Genomic DNA, 12,815 nt, shown 5'->3' with positions numbered 1-12,815 from the left:
CAAACCCCCCCCCCCAAAAAAAACCCCCACCACATTGGGGAGGGAAGAGGGGAAACTGTATATTGAGCATATGCTTAATTTCTGCATCCAAGCTACAAGATTCCAAAACAACAACAATGTGCAGTGATTCATACCCATTGATGAGAGACTTCTCCTTGGGAGAGCAGGGGAAATACTGAGGCTATCTAATAAGCAGAGTGCCAGCTCATAGAAACTAACCAGATTGCTGTTATTAGCAGGCCACAAACAGATTATTAAGCATTGCAAACATCCCTCCCTGGCATCTTGCAATCAATGGATAATTTACATACAAGGCGGATAATAAGCATGGAAAAACTAACGTCAGTGTTTAAAAATAGAACCAGAAAAGCTAGATGAAGTCTGGCTAGCACCCTGAGTGGGATGCTTCAAATAAAGAGTTGTAATGTGATACCACAGATAGAACATGCATTTATGTCTCAGTGCAATTGTTTCTCTTTAAGTTGTCAAATAGCATGCCCAGCAAACTAGGTATCATGTCAAGGTACTCAAAAGACTGCCTTGTGCAACGTGATTCTGTCTTTCCGCTCAAGTCTTTGGCAGAGGGCATCGTCCGCCTCCTACCACAAACTGAGGTTGGTGAGGACATAGCAAGGCCTTTTCCATTGTGGCACCCAGGCTTTTGTGCCCAGGGAGGCCTGGCTGGCCCCATCATTGATGGTGTTTTCATGCCTTAGACAAACACTTTTATTTTACCATGTTTTCACCTAGAGCAGAGATCGGGAACCTGTGGCTTTTCAGACACTGTTGGACTACAACTTCCATCATCCCTGACCGTTGCTTAGAGATCTCTGTGTGATAGATCTCTGAGTGAGATGAAGTTGTTTAACATTAGCAGCAAGAAACTTATACCCCACTGCCCCAAAACGGACACTGCTGAAATGAAGAAAACTCAGGTGGGGATTGGTTAACCAAGGGCGGGGTTTGTGTGGGAAGAATGTAAGCTCCGTTCAGTTTTTTTAGAAAACAAACAAACCATGGCCCTTCAAATTCCTTAATTCTTGGCCTCAGAATTCTTTAATTTGGAGTGTTACACCAGGCTCCAGCACTCAGTACAAATACAAGAAGAGTTTCTTGTGCTGAGGACCTGGTGAGTGACACAGAAGAGAATGATTCTAATCCTACACTTTTCACTAAATATGTAAAGAGGCTCACACTATTTAGAAGGGGTTTCACATAGAAGGGGTATGTGAAACCCCTTCTAAATAGTGTGAGCCACTTTACATATTTAGTGAAAAACTAAATAGTGTGAGCTACTTTACATATTTAGTGAGGGTGAAGAACTGTCTCAAAGAGACAACTCCCAGTACCAAACACACTTTTCCTTAAAAACTACAGAGCAGCTCCCTTTTAATAGCTTTGTTCAAACACATGCGAGTCAGTGACTGAGAAAGGCACATCTTTAATTAGTGCAGACAGGGAAGCAAACAGAAGATGTTAGGAAGAAATGGGAGGTATTCACAAATACATCACCACTGTGTACTCTGAAAGAAGCTGCAACATCAGCAAAGCAAAGGTAGCATTTCTGGCAGAAGGAAAGTTTGATCATCTGTTTTGAGTCCACGTGGCTCTGAGTCATGTCTCTTTCCTATTCAGTCTGTGGTGTTGGGTAATCTTTGCATTTATAAAATGAAATAATGAACAGATCATCACATTTCTTTCCCTGTAACTCTGAATGAAGGGCAAGCGCTGAACAAATACATGCAGATTTGAGCACAAATGTTTTGGAAGCATCTGGGCTTGGTGTGTTACAATTCCAAGGAATAATGAAAGACCCTTAAAATGGCCTAATTCAAATCAGATTGAAGAGAAAGGCAAATGTATCAAAGACTGATGCAAATACTGATTTATTATTATAAATGTATTTATTTGTTACATTTGTATCCTGACTTTTTACCCACTGTGACAGTTAATATAATATAGATGCAAAGAAGTGTAATAAAAGACAAATAAAAAACAAGGCACATAAACATAAACAAACACAACTAGTAGAAGCCAATTTATACAGATCGGCATCAGGAGCCTGAAAAAGTAGGCTTTTGCCTACCAGTGGAAAGTCGTAAAAGACAGTATTATCTTGGTCTTCTTTGGCAGGTAGTCTGAGAGCAGCCGCCAAGGAAACCCATGGTGTTTGATTTATGTAAAATAAATGAAAAAGCAAATAAAATAAATGAGGTACCAAAAGCAAACATAACACAACACACTCTGTGTGGCTCTACTCATGAAGGCAATCCAGAAACCAGTGCCAAATGCAGCTAGAGTGTTGAGCAAACTAGAAGCAAACAGAAGCAATTAAAAGCATATTTGAAACTTTAGCTACCATTTAATCCAGGCATGTCCAAAGTCTACTTTGGGGGTCTAATCCAGCCCCCGTGGCAGTATATGTCCTGGGGTAAAATCCTAGCTCAACAACTTTGGTCAGCCCTCACACATGTTCACTTCATCAAATCTGGCCCTCTTTGAAAAAAGTTTGGGCAGCCCTGATAATCTATTAGTTACCCTGGGACTTCAGAACTGAAGGGAAGCCCACATGGTCCCCATCCATCTGACAGAGGACTCAGAGGCAATAGGACACCGTACTATTTCTTTTACAGAAAAAATACAAACGATCCATGGTATGAGGAAGATCAGACAAGGCCCAGCCCTTGGCTAGAAAAATCACATCTTCTTCCACACCCACTGCCAGTAACTACCAGGTGCTCTGGGACTGTGAAGTCAAGGGACAGTCTGACTCTATTTCATTGCCAAATAACTTGAAGCCAATGATAATTTTTGTTACTGACTCTAATCATGGGAAGTGGGTGGCATAATTAAGTGTATTATGAAACATATTCCTTAAGCTTTAGAAGAAAGTCAGCTTTATGGCTCCTGAGTGTACTAAATCTTTTATACACACACAGCCAACCACATGCCCAGTGCTTCAACATAATTGTTGCATAGCTTTCTGCCCAGCCTAGGGTAACCCTGCTTTTAGTAATACTAGCGGGGACATGATTCATACTTGGAAAAACACCCTGCACTTTTATTGTTTATAGACCTATTACTGATAATGCATCCCTCCCCCCCCCCCCGAGTGTCTTCAGTTTGCATTCAAATTGGTGCAGTATGGGTGTTCTAAAAATATATGCCTGCATGTGTCCCTGAAAAGAAAATATACCGTATTTTTTGCCCCATAGGGCGCACCAGCCCATAGGACGCACCTAGTTTTTTGGGGGGGAAATAAAGGAAAAAAATTCCCCTTTATTTCCCCCCCCCCCAAACCAGGTCGGGGAATCCAAACCAGGTCGGGGAACAGTGGGATGGCAGAGCTGTCCCCTAAACTTGCGTGGATGGCGGTGGGGAGAAGCCTGCTTCTCCCCGCCGCCACCCTTCAAACCATGTCAGCCTTCAAACCATGTCGGTGCGCACCGACCCCTCTCACTCTCCAGGCTTCAGCAAAAGCCTGCATTCGCCCCATAGGACACACACACATTTCCCCTTTATTTTTGGAGGGGGGAAAGTGCGTCCTATAGGGCGAAAAATACGGTAGTCTGATGCTAATATAGCAGTCACATTTTTTTTGTCTTTAACTCCATATCAAACTTTTGAAAAAGATCTGTGGCTAAATAGGGATTGGAACCAAGGTCTCCTAGTCTGATTAGGGGGCATATTTAAGGAACTCCACAGAAGACGTCTATCTTAATAAGACCATCAGAGGTGAACCTGAGAGTGAATGGAGGAACATGTTAGTGACATGGAATCATAGAATCGTAGAGTTGGAAGGGATCCTGAGGGTCATCTAGTCCAACCCCCTGCAATGCAGGACTCTTTAGGCCAACATGGAGCTCGAACCCATGACCCTGAAAGGAAGAGTATCGTGCTTTATCAACTGAGCTATTATGAACAGAGTTCTAAACATCTTGCCATATATGTACTCCATATGATATATGCAGTGATTTCCTACTTGCAGACTAGATGACCCTTGGGACGCCTTACAACTCTACAATTCTTTGATTCTATTACTGAGTAAACATGTTGTCTAATTATTCCATTGCTGCATGTGTGAAATACAATGTGCTGCAATTACTAGTCAATTGCCACCAATCCCACTGGTAGGACTGGCTCAGCCAGCTGGTATGTAGGGTAACCTCCTCCTCCCACGAAACTGATGTGGGCTGGAGTGGGTCAAAGTGATCCCCAAGCTTATACTGGGGACTATGAGTTCCTACCCCCCACATTATCCTGCCCCCTCCTATATCACTGTGCCAAGTTGCTTAAGAAGTGATTACCCTATAAAGAATATTTTTGAACCATATTTATTTAAATGATTCTTATACTACTTTCCCCAGCGTACAAAGCAGTTTACATAGCAATAAAAGAATACATTTTAAAACAACTTAAATACCACCAGCAATACCAAATATTCTAAATCTTAACACTTCCTACAGAAACTGGGCAAAAATCTGGTGGAAAAGATTACATACTCCTGCAGCCCTTTCAAAGGTCCTGGCCTGCAAACTTCTTCCCTTCCACTGGGAAGATATTCCAGCGTCAGCTACTGTAAAAATCTTAATATAAGCTGCCATGCCTACTGCAAAGGTGGCACAGATGAGAAAACCTGTAGGTGGGCTTTTATAGGGAAAAGCAAGGGACTGGGGTCATGGAAGGCTTGAAAAGTTCGAACCAGTGTTAGAAACTGAGATATGAAAGCTAGGAGATAAATGACATCTTAAACTTAGGTTATGGCGGCTAATGGATTGAAGCTGAATCCTGACAAGACAGAAGTACTGTTTTTGGTGGACAGGGGGCGGGCTGGTGTGGAGGACTCCCTGGTCCTGAATAGGGTAACTGTGCCCCTGAAGGACCAGGTGCGTAGCCTGGGAGTCATTTTGGACTCACAGCTGTCCATGGAGGCGCAGGTCAATTCTGTATCCAGGGCAGCTGTCTACCAACTCCACCTGGTACGCAGGCTGAGACCCTACCTGCCCGCGGACTGTCTCGCCAGAGTGGTGCAGGCTCTAGTTATCTCCCGCTTGGACTACTGCAATGCGCTCTACGTGGGGCTACCTTTGAAGGTGACTCGGAAACTACAACTAATCCAGAATGCGGCAGCTAGACTGGTGACTGAGGGCGGCCGCCGAGACCACATAACACCGGTCTTGAAAGACCTACATTGGCTCCCAGTACGTTTCCGAGCACAATTTAAAGTGTTGGTGTTGACCTTTAAAGCCCTAAACGGCCTCGGCCCAGTATACCTGAAGGAGCGTCTCCACCCCCATCGTTCTGCCCGGACGCTGAGGTCCAGCGCTGAGGGCCTTCTGGCGGTTCCCTCATTGCGAGAAGCAAAGCTACAGGGAACCAGGCAGAGGGCCTTTTCGGTAGTGGCGCCCGCCCTGTGGAACGCCCTCCCATCAGATGTCAAAACGATAAACAACTACCTGACATTCAGAAGACATCTTAAGGCAGCCCTGTACAGGGAAGTTTTTAATGTATGATATTTTAGTGTTTTCTGGTTTCTATGGAAGCCGCCCAGAGTGGCTGGGGAAACCCAGCCAGATGGGCGGGGTACAAATAATAAATTATTATTATTATTATTATTATTATTATGGGCGCAGCAACAGAGTGTCTAGGCACGCTTTTTTATAACAAGAATACAAAGCTAAAAATGAAAGAACTGCAGCTAAAATATTATGTTCATTTTTCACATGGTTTAGTCCTTCCCCTGCCCACCCCCCTAATATTCTTAAGGAGGTCTCTTTTCCAGTCTTCAGTGAGGAGCTAGAATTGGGGAGGCAGAAAGGGGTCCTCCTTTCCTTCCACTCTGAAATCTTAGGCACAGTACTGCACCCAGAGCTCAGAAACTGCTTGCGCTAATGAAATTCCCTCTCGCAAAAATGCGCCTAGAACAATGGGAGTTTCGAGCACTCGTTCAAACTAGTACCTTGAACTGGAACTGGAAGCAGACTGCCAGAAAATGTATGGCACAGAACAAAACGGATATGGGTGAATCCTTAAAACCACTTAGAAAGCGCAGAACTGGAATCTGTACCTGTTGAAGCTGCATAGTAGTCGTCAAGTGTAGCCCCACGTTGAGCACATTGCAGTAATCAAGCCTAGAGCCGCATGGCAAGGTCTGGCCTGTCTATTAGAGGAGGAGGATTGATTAGCCAAATAAAAGGTAAGAGGTACTGGCAGCACATGTGACCTGTTTCTCATGAAGTAATACAGAAACTAGTTAGGCGTATCCCAGGCGTAAGCTATATGCAGCAATGGGAGCACTCTAGCCATGGGTATCGCCTCAGCTCCTTCCCTGCACTGTGTACAGGAACTCATTGCTATAAAAGGGGGGGGCATATGGGGCACATTGCAGCTTCCCTCCCCATGAGCTTGGCTCTCTCTGCAAAATCACTACCTTCCCCTTTTACAGAGCAGTCCTTTCCACAGCAGTCTCCTATCTACATCACTGAGGAAAGATATATCCGAAAATAAAATCTGATATAAGGAATGAAATGTGAATTAGAGATAAATATGTAATATCAAGCAGCAATGGGGGGGGGAGTAGAGATGCGTCTAGGGCAAAGAGTTGGAAGCCAACTTTTTTGGGGGGAAATAATTTAAATCTGATATGATTTGATATTGATTCGTTAAAAAATTGGAAAATTAAAAAATATTATTTGACAGAAAAGAAAACATATATAATGTGATGCAAAGACAGCAGTCACATATTTTGTCTGTTCTGAGCGAAAGTTAAAATTCCTGGGGCAGTACCTCCCATTATCTGTGCAGCTCAAGGCTTTTATTTCAAGATATGCACTTTCAAGCAATACCATCCCTCTGATATAGGAAAACAGCATTACAGCTTGCTGTGGCCAAAAAGGATACTTGCAGGGTACTGTTTTTTACAAGAGCTTCAGAGTCAGGTACACACCCGGTTTCAACCCAGCACATGGGATGAATGCCATATGTGTATCCAGTCTCTGTCTACATAACCAGCTTGAATTTTGAATGTAGAGGTGTTCCCAGTTGCTAGTGTAAATACCCTCCCACTGCCTCTGTTAAATAATGTAGGAGGCAAAAATCTCTCCTCATGATGGATTGTGGTTTGTCCCAGATTCAGATTTACATTCCCAGCCTCCCTTACATTCCCTTCCCTGCTCCACAAATCTGGTGTTCATTTAAGAAACTAGCACATTCTGGCAATCCGTTGTCCAAATGGACCAATTGTTACATTGAGGTAATGTACGTAGTCCAGGTGCCAAAGAAACTGCATAAGAAAATAATATTTTCAGATGTGTCTAAAATGCAAGATATATTGGAATCCATGAATATCAGTTGTCTGTCAGGGGAAAACCCAAGGAATTTTGATACTCTTTTGAGTCCGTCACTGATGTCAAAGCAAACCATCCATCTATATAACCTGTAGGTTTTCAGTTTCCTAATTTAAACATCTAATCATAACTGAACTATTGAAACACCTGCACTGTGTGGCAGATTTCAACTTTTGCTTTTCTTTATGAAATGTCCCATTGAGGGGCTGGGAGCTGGGGGCACTGTCCTACAGTGGTTCCGCTCCTTCCTCCTGGGCCGTGTTCAGAAAGTGGTGGTGGGGGGTGAGTGTTCAGACCCCTGGGCTCTCACTTGTGGGGTGCCTCAGGGTTCTGTCCTCTCCCCCATGCTTTTCAACATCTACATGCAGCCGCTGGGAGAGATCATCAGGAGGTTTGGGCTGGGTGTTCATCAGTATGCAGATGATACCCAGCTCTACCTCTCTTTTAAATCAGAACCAGTGAGGGCAGTGAAGGTCCTGTGTGAGTGTCTGGAGGCGGTTGGAGGATGGATGGCGGCTAACAGATTGAGGTTGAATCCTGACAAGACAGAAGTACTGTTTCTGGGGGACAGGAGGCGGGCAGGTGTGGAGGATTCCCTGGTCCTGAATGGGGTAACTGTGCCCCTGAAGGACCAGGTGCGCAGCCTGGGAGTCATTTTGGACTCACAGCTGTCCATGGAGGCACAGGTCAAATCTGTGTCCAGGGCAGCTGTTTACCAGCTCCATCTGGTACGTAGGCTGAGACCCTATCTGCCTGCGAACTGTCTCGCCAGAGTGGTGCATGCTCTGGTTATCTCCCGCTTGGACTACTGCAATGCACTCTACGTGGGGCTACCTTTGAAGGTGACTCGGAAACTACAACTAATCCAGAATGCGGCAGCTAGACTGGTGACTGGGAGCGGCCGCCGAGACCACATAACACCGGTCTTGAAAGACCTACATTGGCTCCCAGTATGTTTCCGAGCACAATTCAAAGTGTTGGTGCTGACCTTTAAAGCCCTAAACGGCCTCGGTCCAGTATACCTGAAGGAGCGTCTCCACCCCCATCATTCTGCCCGGACGCTGAGGTCCAGCGCCGAGGGCCTTCTGGCGGTTCCCTCATTGCGAGAAGCAAAGCTACAGGGAACCAGGCAGAGGGCCTTCTCGGTAGTGGCGCCCACCCTGTGGAACGCCCTTCCAGCAGATGTCAAAGCAATAAACAACTACCTGACATTCAGAAGACATCTTAAGGCAGCCCTGTTCAGGGAAGTTTTTAACGTGTGATTTTACTGTATTTTTGGTTTTTATGGAAGCCGCCCAGAGTGGCTGGGGAGGCCCAGCCAGATGGGCGGGGTATAAATAATAAATTATTATTATTATTATTATTGAATACTGGTACTGTCTACACTACACATTTTAAGCACTTTTATTGCATCATGGCTTTCGCCAAAGAGACATGGGGATTGCAGTTAGTTAATGGTCTCCTAACAACTCCAAGCATCCTGACAAAACTACAGTTTCTAGGTATCTTTGCAGGAAAGTCATGATTGTTAAAAGTAGGAGACGAGTGTTTTAAATGTAGGGTCTGGATGTGCCTGAGACAACACATTTGAATCAAGCGACAGCTTATGTGAACCAACTCTAGTCATTCTCAAAAAAGTGTCTGCGTCTTTCACACAGGACTGAGTAATGATCCTACTCTATGGTATATTTTCAAGAAGGGATGCATTTTATTGCCAAGTGCACACAAGTCATCCTTTGAAGAGCACTTCATTCTATTTCCTGGATTTCGCTTTCTTTACTGCTAGAAAGCAAATTAGCTTCCAGGAACGAATCTGTATAATTTAGACAGTGCATTGCACCACCCCTACATGCACATACATTTTATTTATTTTTTTAAAAAGATCTAATCAGAATATCATAGAAGGTTAAAGCTTTGTGAACTTAGAAAATATCCCTTGCTCTTCTTTATACTGCCTTAAGGTGCTGTGTTGGTATATTCCACTTGGGGGCATTACATTTCTATACTACCAAACAGGGTCAGAGAGGCATATACTAAGTGTTGATTATGGCTGGATCAGCCTGTTTTCAGTCTGTGTGAATTGTGCATGCAGGTACTCATTCACAAGTCTGTTCTCCCCTGTTTACACGTTAATTTGTAAAAATATATCTTTTTAAAAAACCATGAGAATTATATTTAACTTTGATTTCCCCCCACAAAATATGTATCTTATCTCAAAGTATGTTTTTCTAAAAACACATTTTAACACAAAATATACATTTTTAAAATATGCATTGTGGTATATTTTTGAGCTGAGAAATGTATAGGGAAAATTCAGAGAAGTCTGAAGGAGAATTATGTTCCAATCCACATGCTAGTTGGGGTGACGTGGATCAAGTCAGTCCACTTTGGAATTCACAGATATCAAATTCCACCTGCATTTCTAATGATAAGTAACTTCTTTTCTGTTAGCTAATTAAGAAACAATGGAAAATGCTGAGTATGTTTCTGATTCAGCAGTATAAATCAGGAGGCATCTTCATGCCTTCCCATATTTTCTTCCTGATATTGTCCCTCAAATTATTTAGACTGATAGTTTTTCAGGTATAGTTAAAATGCTATAGGTTTTAAAAAACTATTTATCAGTAAAGACCATAGTTGAAAATGACAAAATGGGCACTTTGTCAAAACCCATTTTGCAAGACAGAAACATCATTCCTTACAATTGGTGTTAATCCATGTTAGGTACCCAATACATTTAGTAATGAAGTAGATCCCAGGATCTTTGGTGATGCTAAAAAGTCAAATAAATCCACAAAATCCCAGGAAAACTAAATTACATTTTTGCTAAGTTACATTTTTGCTATATAGACTTCATACAGCTCCAGACTGGATTGATCCTCTTGAGAATAGGATTTTAAATAATAAAAACAATAACAAATAATTTACTTAAAATAAATGTGCATAGGATTTCAAACTTACACAGCAATTCTAAGCTTACAAAGAAGCACCCCCGCCAAGTAATTAGTGTACATCCTTGCATCTAAATATGCTTTGGATCAGATACTTAAATTAGCTTAAAAAGCCAAAGATATATGACTGGGTCCAATTGAGCCATTCCCTGAGCAGTACAGCACCTTCAGATCCAATCCAGAATCTCTTTTGAAAATTGTTGAACTTATTTTCCATTTTTTTGTTTCCTCTTGCTTGATCTTCTCCCTTTTATTTATACAGACAGGTTCCAAAGTGGTGTTTTGAGCCAAATCGTTTAAAAAAGCATCCTCTGACAGATTCCCTATAGTTTAGCTAAGTTTCTAAACTAATTCAATTTACATTCTCTTCCTCAAGGGTACTGGTTATTTTTTGTCCCTGGCGTTGGCATTATAATGGGTGGCATGTCAGCATTAATAAAGATTAATGGTAATGTACTTCCTAGCAGGGACAATGCGAGCACTAAAACTCAAAACCTGTTTTCTCCTCCCAGCGTTCTTCTTACTGATCTTGGTTTCCTAATGTTAATAGTTCCATTAACCTTTCTTATCTTTGTGCTATCAAAACACCAGAAATTTATGGCATCTTTTCATTGGACTTTCCTAACTCCTTAAATGTTTGAGCATGCTGGCAAACGCCAACGAGTTAACCTTATCCCAATGTGCACTGGGGATAGGTTTATATAAAATTTACAAGCATTTTGAAGGGACTGGATGGGGAAGAGTTATTTATACACAGTGCAAAAGCTCAGGAACATCCAATGGATCTATAGGTTTAAAGTAGTACTTAGAATGCATATGGGCCATTGCTCAGTTGTTCAAAACCTGTCTTACATGCAGAAGTTCCCAGACTTAATCTCTGGCGTTTCTGAGCAGGGCTGAGAATGTCCCCCGTCTGAGCTAGATGGAACAATGCGTCCGATTCAGTATAAGGCAGATTTCTATGTTCCTAAATAACACCATTTTAAAAATACAAACAAAAATGGCTGGTGGTTGTTGAAAGTAAACCTCACGGTCTTCCTTTCTTTTTTAGCTTCTGCAAGTACCATAATCACATCTTGTTGTAGTGGGGAGGTGTTCATTCTCAAAAGTAAAAAAGTGAATTAAATAATTTGAAATTAAATCTAAAAGCGGCAGGGGGAGGACGTTTAATTTTCTCAGTAACACTATAATGCCTGCCCCCCCCACTTTTGGGGGTTATGATAGTTTTTATTCACTTTCATCTTTAAACTGTTGAACATGGTTCCACTGATATATACATACAGTGGTACCTCGGTTTAAGAACAATCCTGTTTACGAATGATTTGGCTTACGAACTCCGCAAAACCGGAAGTGGTGTCCCGGTTTGAGAACTTTACTTTGGTCTAAGAATGGAATCCGAACGGTGGAAGGGCACTGGTGGCAGGAGGCCTCATTAGGGAAAGCGCGCCTCGGTTTAAGAACGGTTTTGGTTTAAGAACGGACTTCTGGAACGGATTAAGTTCGTAAACCGAGGTACCACTGTATTTGTTTACTATAGAGTATTGTACAATTGCATAAAATGAAAAATGAAACAATAAACACTCAGGTTCCTTCTCCCCTTTTAGCCAAAAAAATCCCTATCGATTTCCTTTCAGTGTTGTTTTCAGCTTTTTATGAAGAAACTCACCGCAGGCCAGGTTAATGGTTAACAGACTCGATTTCTGATGATGTCAGGGAAACTGCTTCTCCAGTCCGCTCTGAGTCCGCTCTCTGGGAGCAGGCTTCCTGGGTCATAGCTTAAAGGGCTTCGTGTATAGGGGCGAGCTGTGGTTTTGTGGCTTGTGTCAGCCAGATCTGTGTAGGGATTGCAGGGGGGTGCAGCCAAGCCAAAGCACAACTAAGTGCAATACAGCCATCTTCTCAGGAAAACTCTTCACAAAGTTCAAGAGGTCAAGACACAAAGACTTTAGCAACTAATCCACACCTAATGACCCACCTAAGTGGTACTCAGGATATCACTCAAGAAATCACTCAAGGTATCTCTCAAGTAATTAAGGAACAAAAGAAGAAAAGGCACACTAGCCTGGGAACTTCCTCTCTGCCCAGAACATTGGAGGCTAGACACCACACCCCCTCTACAGTATTTATAGGAACTCAAACATTGAGATCCCGCTCTGTTCCAGTAACAAGAAGCCGAAAGCACCAGCCTGAAGATGACGAGTGAGACCTCGTCGAAACGTCGCCTAGACACCCCAACTTTTACACGGGAAGACACCCGAGGACACCAAAACCTGCATTCCTGTACCCGTGAAAATCTACGAAAGCATATATATATATATATATATATATATATATATATATGTATGTGTGTGTGTGTGTGTGTGTGTATGTATATATATATATATATATATATATATATGCAGGTTTTGGGAGTTGTAGGCCAAAAGCATCTGGAGGGCCGAGGTTGAGGAAGACTGTTCTAGATCTCAGGATCTAGGAAACTTAGCAGAAGAAATGGGAATCCCATCTATACAAATAT

At 42.7% G+C, this 12,815-nt stretch overlaps 1 long non-coding RNA gene across 1 annotated transcript; it reads left to right on the top strand.

The window, feature by feature from the left end:
• The first annotated feature begins 1,091 nt into the window (after positions 1–1,091).
• On the top strand, positions 1,092–2,442 carry LOC310845595. Its single transcript, XR_014564856.1, has 2 exons — positions 1,092–1,208; positions 1,293–2,442. It is a non-coding gene; the product is annotated as an uncharacterized lncRNA (long non-coding RNA).
• Positions 2,443–12,815: the final 10,373 nt, after the last annotated feature.

This window comes from Podarcis gaigeae (genome assembly GCF_964106915.1).
Source record: "Podarcis gaigeae genome assembly, chromosome: 5".
NCBI classification, from domain to species: domain Eukaryota; kingdom Metazoa; phylum Chordata; class Lepidosauria; order Squamata; family Lacertidae; genus Podarcis; species Podarcis gaigeae.
This window is presented reverse-complemented; position numbering and strand designations above follow the sequence as displayed.